The sequence below is a fragment of the Condylura cristata genome, unplaced genomic scaffold (genome assembly GCF_000260355.1).
Source record: "Condylura cristata isolate star-nosed mole 26May11 unplaced genomic scaffold, ConCri1.0 scaffold00008, whole genome shotgun sequence".
In the NCBI taxonomy this organism is placed as follows: Eukaryota; Metazoa; Chordata; class Mammalia; order Eulipotyphla; family Talpidae; genus Condylura; species Condylura cristata.
The window spans coordinates 12708700-12722811 of record NW_004567109.1 but is presented as its reverse complement, the minus strand read 5'-3'; positions in this window follow the sequence as shown (position 1 = coordinate 12722811).

Below are 14112 nucleotides of genomic sequence, written 5' to 3'. Positions count from 1 at the left end.
TTGTCCTTAAATGACACTTGGCAGAGGAGTGAGATGACTCCTCCCCTAGTGATACAATAAATAAAACAGAAGCAAACCCATAGCTAGAGAACAGACTGTGGTGGGCTGAGGGGAGGGAGCAGGCCGGAGTGGGTCAGGCGGGTCCATGGCCTGGAAACTGGGCTTACAGTGCCCCTTAGTGTATAAAGATGCTGAGTTACAATGCTGCTGCCCTGAAACTTACACAAAAAGGGTATAAAGTCAATGTTACTTCAAGACAATAAGAATGTGCATTCTCACAAGTCCCTAGATATCGCCGGGACTATGCCAGGACCACACCAAGAATCCCAGCAGGCAGCGGGAACATGTCTTCCTGAAGGTGTAACCCAGCCCCTGCCCCAACCCCAGCCTGTGCAAAGACCTCTAGATTTCTGCCAGTTCTCGGGGCTTATGTTCTCATGGCTGCTGCCCTGCTTCTGCTGATTTCTTGCAGCTGTTGCCTTTATTTCTGCCCTGGAATTGCACCAATGAGAGGAGGGACAGAGAAGGTTTTCCTGCTCCCAGAGCAGCCGGAGGTACAGGCTGTTAACTGAGGGGACTTGATTAAAGACAGCTCAAGAGGAAAGAACACGCGAGACACTCCTGCTCTTTGATGCCCTGAGGCCTCCCTGACCCCCGGTTTCTCAGGCTCCTCGTTCTGCCCCAGGAGCAGCCAGGGTACAGCATCCCCTGTACCCCTACCTCACCTCAGCCCCAGTCCTGCCCTGCCTCTGAGCGGCCTGTGGATGAGGAACCCCAGCTGGGAGGATTTATCTGCATAAATCCTCAGAGCTAACGGGAAACAGCAGAAGCCTAGGAGCAGACCCTGCTTCCACAGGCCTACATGGGAGGTCACGGGGGGTTCCTGAGAGCCGGTGAGCTAGCTGGGTTCTGAGCTACCTTGGAGCATTTGTGGGGGTGCTGTGCCTGTGATCTCCCCACTTCTTCAGCTCTCAAAAATCACTCCCACCAGGCTCCTAAGAGGGATCACCGAAGGCTTTTAAGTCTCAGAGGCAGAGCCCTGGGCCTGCCAGGTGAGCAGACGCATCCAGAGGTACCAGTTTGGGGAACAGGGGTTCAGAAAACCCCAAGAGGAAAGAATGACTTTTTTCAGAACCCGAGGAGAGAAAGTCACTGTGTCCTTCACGGTGACCTTTGAGGGTGCTTAGGCCGGGAGCGGGGGCGGCCCTGCTTGACTCTCGGCGTGCACCTGACTGGCCTGTGCACCTAGTGGTGTCCAGGTGGGCCTTGTTTATAACCAGCTTCCTTCCCAGAAGGCAGATCCTACTTGGGTAAAAAGCTCTTTTGTTCTTGTTGGGCTTGGCTAGGCAAAGGCAGGGCTTGGTAGTAAGTTTGGGAGAAGAAGGAAGCTGAAGCCCGGGGGTGCAAGAGGCAAAGGCTGAGAAGGAAAGAGGGGGAGCAAGCCTCCTTGCCAGGGTGGGTGGAGGCCTGGGGTGAAGGCTCAGAAGGCCTGACGGCACAGAGCTTTAAGACCAGGAATGCCCAGAATCACTTTCAGCTGTTTGTGCAGCAGAGCAGAAACTTCCAGAGACACCCCCACCCCCCATCTTCAGTGAAATTCTGCTCACAGAGCAGCCTGGCTTCTTGGGAGAAGAAATGGGCTGCATCCTACATTTGAGTCAATTCCAGGGCAGAAATAAAGGGAACAGCTGCTGAATTCAACAGAAGCAGGAAACCAGAGCCACACAATTGCAAGCTTGAGAAGTTACAGAAGTCTAGAGGAGGAAGAGAAGTGGGTCCGGGCCAAGAGATTGCCGTCCCAATGAGCTGGGAACCCCCAGCCGAAGCCCGCCCCCTACTTCTAGTTAAAAGGCCTGAGACAGCCAGATGAGAGCGCAGCACACCCCCCCCCACCCCCGCAAACACGGCCACAGGTGCGGGGTAATGTACCACCCCACTCCCTCAGTGTGGGCGGAGCCGGAGTGCGGGCTGCTACGACCAGTGAGGGGGGGGGGAGATCAGCCCCTGACCTAGGGCTTCTGGGAAGGGTTTTCCCTCTAATAAAAAACAACTGGGGGCCCTCCCTGGTGGCGCAGCGGGTTAAAGCACCGCACTGAGAAGCTAAAGCCGCTTCCGCATGAGTTCGATCCCGCCTGCCCTGGAGGTGACCACATGGCGCGGCAGACCTCTCCTGACCACCCGCTGCTCCCCTCAGCAGTGTACTTCGTCGATCTGCCTGTTCTGCTCCCCACTCTGTCTCTGCTGAAGCCTCTCACCGCCCCTGAGGCTCTGGCCTGTACCCCAGTACTGTATGTACAAATAAATCTTTAAAAAAAAAAAACAAAAAAACTGGGGCCACGGGGCTCCTAGGCTGTGGGGGTGCGGGGGTCAGAGCGGGGTCACAGCTGGCCTCTGATGAGCCTGTTAACCTGATTTTTCCACCTCATGTTCACCTAGAGAAGGGCAGTAAGTATGGCACCTTCTCACAGGGCTGCTGTGAGGGTAAATGTTGGACGTTTACAGTTCTCACATGGGCAGCCGCCCACTTGTGGTGGCCGTTACCACGGTGCGCGTGGCTGTGCGCATGTCACCGCCTCTGGGTCGCCCGTAGCCAGACAGAAGGGCAGAAAAGAGGAGATGGACTCAGACAGTCTCCCCACGACGCTTAATAAACCTCCTGCTCTTCAGGCTGTTGCAGCTCAGCATTGTTACTGGTGTCCTAAAGCATTCTAACCGACGCATACTTAAAACCTAATCTCCGCATTGAATTTATAATGAGGAATAAAAGCCTAGTCTGTGGGACACTAATTCACAGCTGAGAATGCTCACCCTGGGGGCAGAACATGGCATGGCCTGCATTGTTCTCAAATACTTAGTTTCTTCAATAAAAATAATTGCCCAACAACAATGTAAAAAAAAATTAATAAAACAACGGGGCCCTCCCCGGCGGCACAAGGGGTTAAAGCGCAGCACTATGAAGCTGTCACCGCACTGGAGCACCCATTTGGTCCCCCGCCAGGGAGGTGACCACAGGGCGCGGCAGACCTCTCCTGACCCGCCCGCTGCTCCCCTCAGCAGTGTACCTTATCAGCCTGCCTGTTCTGCTCCCCACTCTGTCGCTGGTGAATCCTCTCACCCCCACTCCCGCACCTCTGGCCTGTATCCCAGTTCTTGTATGCGCGAATAAATCTTTAAAAAAATAATTGCCCTGTGCTGTCTGGCCACAGGCGGCCTGCTAGAAACTACATTTCCCAGGAACCAGGAGAAGCATGTGGCCAAGTTCTAGCCAAAGGAATGTGCCAAAGAAGCCCTTGCGTTTTTGGGTTTGCCCTGAAAGGATGCACATGCCCGTCCCTCTCTTTTTGCAGGGGGAAGCAGCAAGCCCGGGGCAAAGCCTTGAATCCAAGCACAGGAGAGTTCCTTGAGTCTGGCCGGCCCTGAGCCTCCTGCCCCTGACCTTTTACACGCAAGATAAAGGATTGATCTTGTTTAAGCCACTGTATTTTCTTTTAATTGCTCCACCGCGGCAGACCATGTGAGACTCCAGACCACTATGTAGAAATGGTGCCCCAAATACTGTTCTATGATTATTACTATGGCTATGGTTGCAGAACAACCACCCCAAACTAAGCAAGCATAAAGCAACGATGATTTATCATCCTCACGATTCTGTGAGTCGGCTGCATTCTTCTGGTTTCCCAGGGCCTGGCTAAGGGCTGCTCAGCTGGGGCCAGAGCTGAACCGGCCTCCCCCTCCACTCACCCCCCAGAGAGAGGGTCCAGGCTAGGTTTCCTCACGTGGGGGTTCACTGGGTGCCAAGAAAAGGGCCCGAGCGCAGGTGCTCTCTGGGGCTCTGTGTGGACCTTGCTGCTGCCAGCCACATGGAGTCACCCGCCAGGCCCAGAGTCAACATAAGAGGGTGTAGATACCAGGAAGCTTGATTCATTGGACCATTTGGGTAACAATCAACCTCACCCTACTATGCCCCATGAATTTTGGAAGCTCATTAAGGATAATTAGAAATCCTAGTGCACTGCTCATTAGGCCCATCTGCACAGAGACTAATAACCCCCCAGGATTAGGGACAATTGAAATTCATTCCCTTATTTGGTGAGCTCCAAAAGGCTAGCTCCAAAGAAGGGCTTTCGGTTGTTTATGTAAATACAGAGTGTTTTAATGATAAAATTAAATTTGCAATGAGTATTGGAGAGGATCAGGACAGAAGGAAAATGAAGATAGGAAAGAAAGAAAAGATGATGCTGGGAGTACAGTCAGAACAAAAGATGCGTGTCCCAGGGGCCCGCGCTCCTGCTGGAGAGGGACACGCAGCCCCTGGACTCTGCTGGAGCAAGATCGAGGAGATGCTGGGGTGGGCGGAGGGGAGGCCGGCAGGACAGGCCGCCAGAGCTCTGGCCCCTCGGGGACTCGGGGCCGAGGCTACCTCCAGAGCGCTGCAAGGTGGAGCTTCTCATTTGCTGCACACACGATCCCTCGTGGGCTGGGGTGAACCCAGGCTCCAAGGTTTAATCTCTAGAATCTAAGTCTTTATTGGAGGTTCTGAAGTAGGTGGCCGGTCTTTCAATCACATTTTGAAGTGAATTTGAAGTCTGTAAGTGGGCGCCAGGCTCTGGGAAGGGTGCTACAGAGAACTGGTGAGAGGAAACCTTGAAAAAGCCGCGGTTCTCAGCGTTCCAGGAGGATTCTAGCGGGACAGGGATGCAGTGTCACCTTGGGGCTCCCTAATCCTTTATTTCTGCACAGAATAAATATCTTTCCTAAATAGCTATTTCCGGGGAGCCACTCCCCCTCGTCCCGCCCCACACCCCACATTCACCGTCATGGCTGGGCGTCCACCAGCCCCGGCCTTTGCTGACTGAACGCGGGCAGATACCTCACTCCACTGCAGCCATCAGAACTTTTCACTAGGGAAATTTGCAAGTCAGGGGCTGAGTCCGCAATGGGCGCGCTCCACAGTGGCCGCCATGGGCCCTGCAGGTGTGGTTAATGGCACTTCCTGGCCCCTGCCCACCCCACGTCTTGGCTTTTCAGCTTCCCTCCGGGCCCCCAGGACTGCAGTACTGCCAACCCTGCCACCCCCTGTGCAGACCCCTCTGGCCCTGGCCCTGTTGGGCTTCAAAACCCATCCATACCATGGTCCCATGCTTACCCTCCACCCCTCTGTTGCTTCACACCTTTGAAGCCTCTATGGAGCCCACCCTGGTGACACAAAGGTTAAAGCAAAGCACTGTGACGCTACCCACAGCCACTGCAATGCGAGTTCGATCCCAGGCCAGGGAGCTGACCCACATGGTATGGCATCCTGTCTCCTCAGCTGCTCCCCTCAGCAGTGTATTTTGTCGATCTGCCTGTTCTGCTCCCTGCTCTGTCTCTAGTGAATCCTCTCACTGCTCCAGCACCTCTGGCCTGTACCCCAGTTCTGTATGCACAAATAGATAAATCTTAAAAACAACAGATCCATCTCGTCGGTCTCCTGAGGAAACCACAAGAAGCCAAAGGCTGCAGCTGGAAGAAGTCTGAAGTCCAGAAAGACAGTTGGTGCTGCAGCTGATCTCCCTGCTGCTGAGATGCAGGAGGTGGGAGGTCCGTGAGGGACACAGGAGGAAGCAACTGATAGCAGAGTCTGCACTGACTTCCTTGTCCTTCTTCCGACAGACACAGCTGGGATAGACAGGATTTAAATAGTTCCAGTTTGAGGCCCAGATAGCAGAAGATTGATCCAGGAGTGGTCTGGTCACTGACCCCCAAGATGGCGCCCAACCTCCCCGCCCTGCGAGTGTTCAGACCTGTGAACTGAACACACATATTAAATGCGGCTTGACCTGAGTGACCAGTAGAGTGCGGCAGGAGAGAGGGCACCTGCTTTTTGAGGCTACGTGATAAAAGACATCACGACTTCAGCTTCACTCTCCTGGACCCCTTACACTGAGGAGAGTCGGCCGCCATGTTGTGAGGGCACCAGCTGCCGGTTGGAGAAGTGAGGAAAGGAAGCCGCCTGCCAGCCAGCAGCACCCACTTGCCAGTCTCTTGTGTGAGGCGCCACAGAGTAGGCCCTGAGCCGTCCAGCCTGCAAGTGACCCCTACAAGTGACCACAGTCCTGCCGGAGAGCTTGAACACAACTTTATGAGCAACCCCGAGTCAGAACCACCAGCGGAGAGGCGCCTGGATTCCTGGTCCGCAGGGGCTCCCCGAGAGGGTAATGTTTGTTGTTTTCAGCTGCTGGGCTGGGGATTGTCTGTGACCTAGCAAGAACTACAAAAGCAGCTGAGAATGAGTAGGTGCTGGACTTGGGACATCTCCAGAAATGTCACAAAGCAGGCAACGAGATGAGGCTCTGTGGCCCTCACTTGCCTCACCTCAGTGAGACCTCAGGCACTGAAGGGAGCCATGCAGACCCCCAGCTTGTTGATTGTGGAGAAGGGGAAGATCCTTTGGAATTTGAGGGAAGGAGCCCCAAGTATTGGAAACAGCTGCCTCATCAGAGTCAAAACGTGCTCACAGCTCCCCTGGTATTAACACCAGGACTTCTGGGCGACCATCCTAGCAATAGTGGGGGGTTAGTTTTCTTCTGGGAAATCCAAGGATCCCAGAGTGGCCACCAATCTGAAGGTGGCTATGCTGGTTCATTGTACCTGGTAGAGAAAGCAACCAGAAAATCTGGCTTAGGCCACTGAGGGTGTGCAGTGCTCAGTAGAACAATCATCCCCAAGCAGGAAGTTCCAGCCTCTTCTCGGAGCTAAGAAAATCAGGGAATAAAACAAAACACCGGAACCCATCCTGAGGGAGCAGCTCAGGTGTCCCATTTGTTACAACAGAGAAGTCCAGGCCACTGGTAAACTCTTCCTGGGGTGCTGATGCTGCTGCCTCCTTCCGTGGGGGCAGGACAAGGGAGGCCGAGGGTCATGCACACAGCTCAGGGCCTTCTCTTGGGCAGTCAGGATTGGCCATTTCCCTCAGGGAAAGGTAGGCCTCCAAGGGGTTCGAGGTTCTCCTTCCCCTTTCTGCTTTCTAATTCATTGCATGCTTTTCACCCCACCATTCCTCCTTCATTCCACCAGATCTCGCTACTGCAGGCCCAAGGAGCTGAGATCAGGGCTTTCCCCCAACCCCGGGCTCCCCCTCCAAGCAATCCCACTCCTTTCTCTCATGTTCCTCTTTCAGGAAATTCCTGAGAGACTGACAGCAACGCATAGTACAGTTATGGTGCGGGGGGCAGGCCCCCCAGGCAGGGGGAAAGGTTTTCAGACACAATCCTGGGCCCAGCATACAGGGAGGGCCACAGGGCGCAGGACCCTCCTGGGAAAATCTGCTGGGTCCCCAGTGGGACAGTGAGCCCTCCGCTGGCTGCAAGCCACAGCCCCAACACCAGCCCAGGCCTCAGGACCCTACCTCCACCCCTGGGTGGGTTACCCCAGCCCCGGGTATCTAGCCAGAGGAAAGTGAGATCTCTTCCAAGCTCTTTGTCTGCTGAGTTGGGGTGGGACTGAATTTTACTCCTGTTCTGGAGAACTCACAGAGCGGGGGGGGGGGGGGGGGGGGAGGAGGTGCTTTCTATGGGCAGCCCCCACCTGTGCCCAGCGTGAGTTTATGGAAGCCAGGGAAATGGCAAGGTCTCAGCCATGTTGGAGAGCAGCTGGGAGCAGGAGAAGGCGGCGCCCCACAGGGCCAGGACAGCCCCAGCAGAGGCTCTGTGTCCTCACCTAGAAATGGGGATAATAAAAGCTGGAATGAAAATTGTAAATCTCTTTCTTCATCCTCCGATCAAGTGAACCTTCCAGGGGGAGCAGGCAGGGCAGGGTCTGGCCGCAGGTTCGCTGAACGGAGAAAATACTGAATCAGTGAATGATTGGATTCAACGCTCTGGGAAACGCCCTGCGAAATCCTGAAAAATTCTGAACTCCTGAAACCTGAGTCATGGGGGGCAGCAGTGGCAGAAAACTGGGAGCTGCCCTCCGCTTGCAGCTGCAGAGACAGGCCTGGGTGCCGCCTGCGAGGGGGGGGGGGCGGTCCCCCCCCAGCTCCTGCCAGACAGGTTTGATCGCCTGGATGGAAAAGGGATTGGGGGGTGGGTGGCGCAGGGACCAGCTTCTCTCCAGATAGAAGCTTCCTCAGGACAACGACTGCCTGACTGAGCCCCACCCTCCTGAGAAATCAGACAAGAAAATGCTTCAAAGATTTGGAAAGCAAAAGAGATTCCCGCGCCCTTTCAGCGGAGGGCTGGGCACCAGACAGGGGTCCTCTGAGGACACTGATTCCAGGGTGTGTGTAAATGATGGTCTCAATGATGGTAACTCGGGAGGGGTGGAGGTTATCTGCAGGCTGCGAGTGATTCCTGCCCATTGCAGCAAATGATTCTGGTTCATACCCACGCACAGGAATTTTGTTCAGTGGAGAAGGTAAACACCTGAAGACAAATTCTCACTGGAATGATTTTAACAGCCCGCTGGTTGCTTGTCAATCAGGGAGCTTAAGGAATTTTCGACATGTGTTCACTTTTATTTGAACGAGTCATGATTTTATCTTCTTGAAAATTAAACTTGGACACATCACGCCTTTCTTCCCCACCCCACCCCCGACCCGACCCGTTCAGGTGACACCAGCAACTGCATCCCCTGGGTCCTCACCGCACCCCACCCAGCCACACCTTTCCAGGCAAGCTCCCCGAGTCAGCCTCCGCCAGCCTCTCCCTCCAGACTGACAGCTCCAGGAGCAGGGACCAGACCTGCTTCTCAGCACAACTCGGGAGAGGCTGTTGGATGAATTTTTTTTTTTGAAGATTTATTTATGCATACAAGAACTGGGGTACAGGCCAGGTGTCGGAGGTGGGAGGATTCATCAGAGACAGAGTGGGGAGCAGAATAGGCAGATCGACTGAAACACACTGCTGAGGGGAGCAGCGGCGAGACAGGAGAGGTCTGCCGTCTTGGGGGTCAGAGCCTGGTGGGGGGGCCAACGTGGGCTGCAGTGGCTGTGACAGTTTCCCAGGGCTGCACTCTAACCCACTGCACCCCCAGGGCAGGCCTGCTGCTGGAGGAATTTATGAGGGTCCTTGTTTGGATCACACCTCCTTGCTGGAGAAGGAGCCTGGCTTATGGAAGGACGTGCAGGCTAACACTTCTGAGCCTCACCTTCCCCCTTGGTGGAATGAGGCTATTTCCTACGCGCTGAACATGCAGCCGGAAGGAAGTTTAATTCCTGATGCTTCTATTCCCACCGTCCACCCCATCCCAAGACACTGTGACTAGGACCCAGTTCCTGTCATCTGACTCCCCACCCTGCAAGCCCCGTGAGAAGTATTAGTTGCGGAGGGTTGTGCAGGCTTTAATGCTCTCAGGGAACCAGGGAGGCTGACATGCAAGGAGGCAGGCATGGGGCTGGCAGGGGGTGCTAGGAGGCAGGCAGGTAGGCCACCCCTCCTCCCAAGTCCCCCATGAATCTACACTCTGGGCTCTCCGGTGGGATGAATGCCCTCACCCCGCCCCCAGAGCACTTACACGTGCATGCACACTCAGGCTCCTCCAGGTGCCGGCAATCAGGCACGCTGCCCCGCACCCACTCCCAAGCGCCTTCTACATTGACACGATCAAGGCCTCAGGTGATAGCCACAGCGGCTAGTGGCCTGAGAAACCCAATTAATTTACCTCACAAACTGAATACCTGAAAACAGACAGGGAACCCCAAAAGAGGCTGGAAGAAGCCGGATTTCGGGCGGCTGCATGTCTGCAGCCCAGCTCCCACCATCCCAGGTCACAGGAGCCCATCCGATTCTCTGGTGCCTGCTTCCCTGAAGAGCGGCATCCGCGATGACTCTGAATCCCCAATACCTGGGATTCCGGCGCCACCTTGTGGCCATTCCTGAGTCTGCAACCCAGGCTGAGCGCTGCCTGGAGGTTGGTGGGTCAGGCCAGCCCTGCAATGTCCTGGCCTCCACCCTCTTCCTCTTCTTCCTTCCTTTATGGAAGCTAACTGCATGTTGTGCTAACACCTTTTCTGACCTGTAGCACATTTAATTCTTGTAACAGCCTTAAAAGGCTGATACCATTTCACAGATGAGGACTGTTTTGCAAGGTCACCATCTAGGGAATGGACCGGAAGAGTTCCTCTCTGTACAGGAGAGGGATGGCAAGGCTGTTGGTGCTGCCCCTTCCCAGCTAGCTGGCCTTGGGGTCATTCAGCTCTAACACCTGTGGCGCCTGCTCTTGCTGACCCACCCTGGGCACTAGGGTCAGCCATCCACCTCCTCGGTCCCTGTTGTTTCCGCCCACGGCTCTTACCACCCTCCATCGTATGGCCTGGTTAAGTGTCTCTCTCGACAGGACTGGAGCTTCGTGAGAGCAGGGACCTCTTCTGTGAACGGTACTCGGCCTCAGCTCCAAGCTGACATCAGAACAGAACAGGTGCTCAGTACACACAGGTGCATGAACTAGTAGATCAGTGAGTGAACAGCAAGCCGAAAACTAGTCCCTGCCTCAAGGCACTGACAGTCCATAAAGGCAGGCTGAAGAGAGATGTGGTTCCAGCCCCCCAAACACTACCTGCCTTCAGGGCTGGCCAGAGAGCAGGTTGGAGCTTCAGGGGTGTGGGAGCTCCTCACCAGGTCCAAGGCCTCAGGGCAGGCCTTGAGGACAGCCTGGAAGGGGAGGAAGAGCAGGAGGGAGGGGAGGCACCGGGAGAAGCCACGGCAGCAGCCCATGGCTGAGAGGAGGACCTCAGCGTGTGCTCTGTGAGCTCCGAGTCTGGAGGAGAAACAGAGAGAGGTGAGCAGCCATCCGAGTAAGCCTTTCAGAGCAGATCCCCTCTTGACCCTGCCTCAGACGCCTCATTCACAAAATGGGGATAAGCGGAGGAAGAAACAAGACACAGGGCCTGGCACCCTGTAACCTCTAGGTCTCCCCCATTGGTTACCCGCCACCCCCAGAGGAGCTTCAGGAGAATGGCCGCCAGTGAATGCCCTGAGACTTGAAGCTGGAGGTGACCCTACAGTCCAGCTGGGTTAAATCAGCAAATGTCAGTGTTGGGAGACCCTTTGGGGCCAAGCATCCAATCCCCATAAGACAGTGGGGTTTTATCCTACAACGCACAGACACTTAATAAACAAGTGTTTATTAAGCAACTACTATGTCCCAGCTGTTAGAGGCTCAGAGAATGCAGCAGACAATAAGCCAATAAAGTGCACCTGTGTGTGTGAGAGAAATGTTGGAAAGTTCTTTCAAGGAGAAAAATTAAGATGGGAAGGCGAGAGAATATTTTGCAGATTTTACAAGGATGGTTCAGGAAGGCTTCGCTGACAAAGGACCAGCAGATGTGGTGGAAGCAAACAGCAAGCACTTCTGAGGGAGGAATGTCCCAGTTGAGGGGACAGGAAATGCAAAGGTCCTGGGGTAGATTGAGCTGCCATGGTTCAGAGCAGTGAAGAGTCAGAGAGGGGGAGATGGAGACCAGACACAGGAGGGCTTTGTAAGCCACACGGATGCCCAGATGAGGACCTAACGCGTAGTGGCAAAGACACGCTATGCAGAGAAGCAAGAGCCGCTCACTAGGCAGCTCCAAGCTTGTCTCATTACCCAACCACACCTCCTGAGTGCACTATGAATTAATATTTTCTATAAATCCTGTAATTATCTTGTGATTAGCACAATTACATTGCATTGTATTTTGTATGTGTTAAAAGCGCTCATTTGTTAAATGTAAACATTTAAAATATACCATGTCTTAGGCTGCCCTTTCTACTTTTTATTTAATAAAACTGGAAGCAGAGGGGCATCTTTGACCTCCACGAGGCCTAGGGCAGGTACCATTCCCACCGCTGCACCCTCATACTCTCCTCAGGATCCAGCCAGAACCCAGGGCGGGTGGTGGCCTCAGGCTGGGCCAGACAGTATCTGCCACCTGGGCCTCACCTAGGTGAGGCCCGCCCTCGGCAGTTTACAGGGACATTCACTACAAAAGAGCCAGAAATTAACGTGCCCAATTTACAGCCCGATAAACTGAGGCTCTCAGGGGCCTGCTCAGAGGGACTGAGATGGGAGCAAGGGCGTGCAGAAGTCGCAAGAGTGGGAGAGATGTCAAAATTTAAAGGTGAGCAAAGAAGCGAGTATGTCACTGCCAACCCTGGGGTGGACCCTGACCTCAGACAGACCTGGGCTTGAATCCGACCGCCCCACATTTATTTACCTCAGGTAAATGCCTTAAGCTCCCTGAGCCCTGGTTTCCCAATCTTTGCAAAGGGAATAATGACAGTGCTCACCTCGTGAATTGGTTGTGCAGATCAGATAAGATGGGGGGGGGGGGGAAACACTGTTGTTGTTATTGTTTTCAGCCCTACCAAGTGCTGGGTCTAGGGGTGGGGTGTGGCAGAGGTGGCTCAGATTAGACCCCCGGCAGCCAGCCGCAGCCAGCACTGCTTCCTCTGCCTGTGTGGACGCAGGTCTCACAGATCACAGGCCAGCTTCCGGCCCCTGCTTTAAAGCGCTTTCATTCATTCCATCTTTCGACAGGTACCTCATGCCTCCAGGGCTAACCAGCACATTGCTGGGTGCTGGGTATGGGTATGGGGCGCAGGAGCCGGCTAGCTTCCAGGGAATGAGCAGGCTTGGTCTCTGACCTGGGAAGCTTTCAGACATCAGAAGGCTAGGAGAGGAAAATGCAGATGCCCCAACGCAGTCTCAGCAGACCTGTACAGCAGTGGCCAAGGCTAACTCCCACATTGCCCCTGATGGGGCCCCCATCTCAGGGCAGGGCAGGCACGGCCCAAGGGGACGGACCAGGTAGGTAGATGGGTGAAGACCAGCATGACCACTGACGTCTTCCCCACCCAAGCTGACCCAGAGGGTTCTGTCAAAAGGTCCTCTTGCAGCTGCCACAGGGCCCAGAGGCTGACCTGGCTCTGTTGTCTGTTGAGCTACTGTTTGGTAATGACCCCAGAGGCACCAGCCTGAAGTCACTGTTTTACCACTTGCAAAGCCTTTGCACAACCCTGTCTCCTTTGTGCCTCACCAAACACTGGCAGGAGACAAAGGTAGAGGACATGCAGCCAGAAGGCCAGGGGGGGGTCCTAGCAAGGGCACATCTCTTTCAGTCACTCGGCAAACACTCACGAAGCTTCTCCAGTGTGCCTGGGCACTGGGCCAAGCACAATGAGCAAGAACATGCAGACTTCTGCTTGGACAGAAGGGAAGATGGAGTCAGCCAATGATCACACTCAAAAACGAGGGGTTCGAGCCACAGGCTTTATCCTCTCTCCACGACCCAGCTAACTCAGGCATGTCCTGGGGGGCCCCATCCGGCCTGAGTCCAGTCATTCCCTCACACAATCCCTTACCCTAGGCCACAGCCTCTTTGGTCAGAATTGCAGCTTTTTCCTGCAAATGTTAGGCCTCCAGCTCCCCTTCCTGGCGTCCTCAACCCCTGCCAGAGGGAGCTTCCCGAATGTTCTCTGCACACTCAGTGCCTCCCTCTCAGAATAAAAGCCCAGGCCCCAGGGACTCCTGCTCCTGCTCCCGCCATTCCTCGGCCATTCTGGACACACTGACTCCTTGTTTCCCAGGTTCCAGGGCCTTGGGGCTCTTTGTATTTATGGCTTCCCCTGCCTGGAATGTTCGCTGTCTAGATGTTTCCATGACTCCTCTCTCGTTCCACACAGGCTTCTGTTCAAATGCTACCTTCTCGGAATAGCATCTTCCTTCCTTCTGTCCCGTGTCCTGATTCGCTTTCTCCCGGAACACCGGTTACACCTCACGTTGTGATATTATACGAGCATTTGTTGCGTCTGTCTCCCTGTCAGCAACAGCCATTCTGTCTTTTGTTCAGTATCACGGCCCAGACCGTGCCAGCACCTCGGAGGTGCTAAACCCCAGGCTGGGGAAGGGCCATGAGTGGAAGTTACGGGAGGCCTCAGTCAGGGGAACAGGAGGCCTCACCCCCGGGTACTGGGGTGTCAGAAAGGGTGTCCCTGAGGAGCCAGGAAGGTGTCCTTCAGAACGGATTCAAACTGAAGTCCTGAACCTCCCCACGGAAGTCACAGGCCGTCCCTGGGGATGGGGGATGGCTTTGTCCCTGAGAAAGGGACGTGAGCGGCAACCCCCAGGATGAAGGGGCTGACTGCCTGTGGAGCC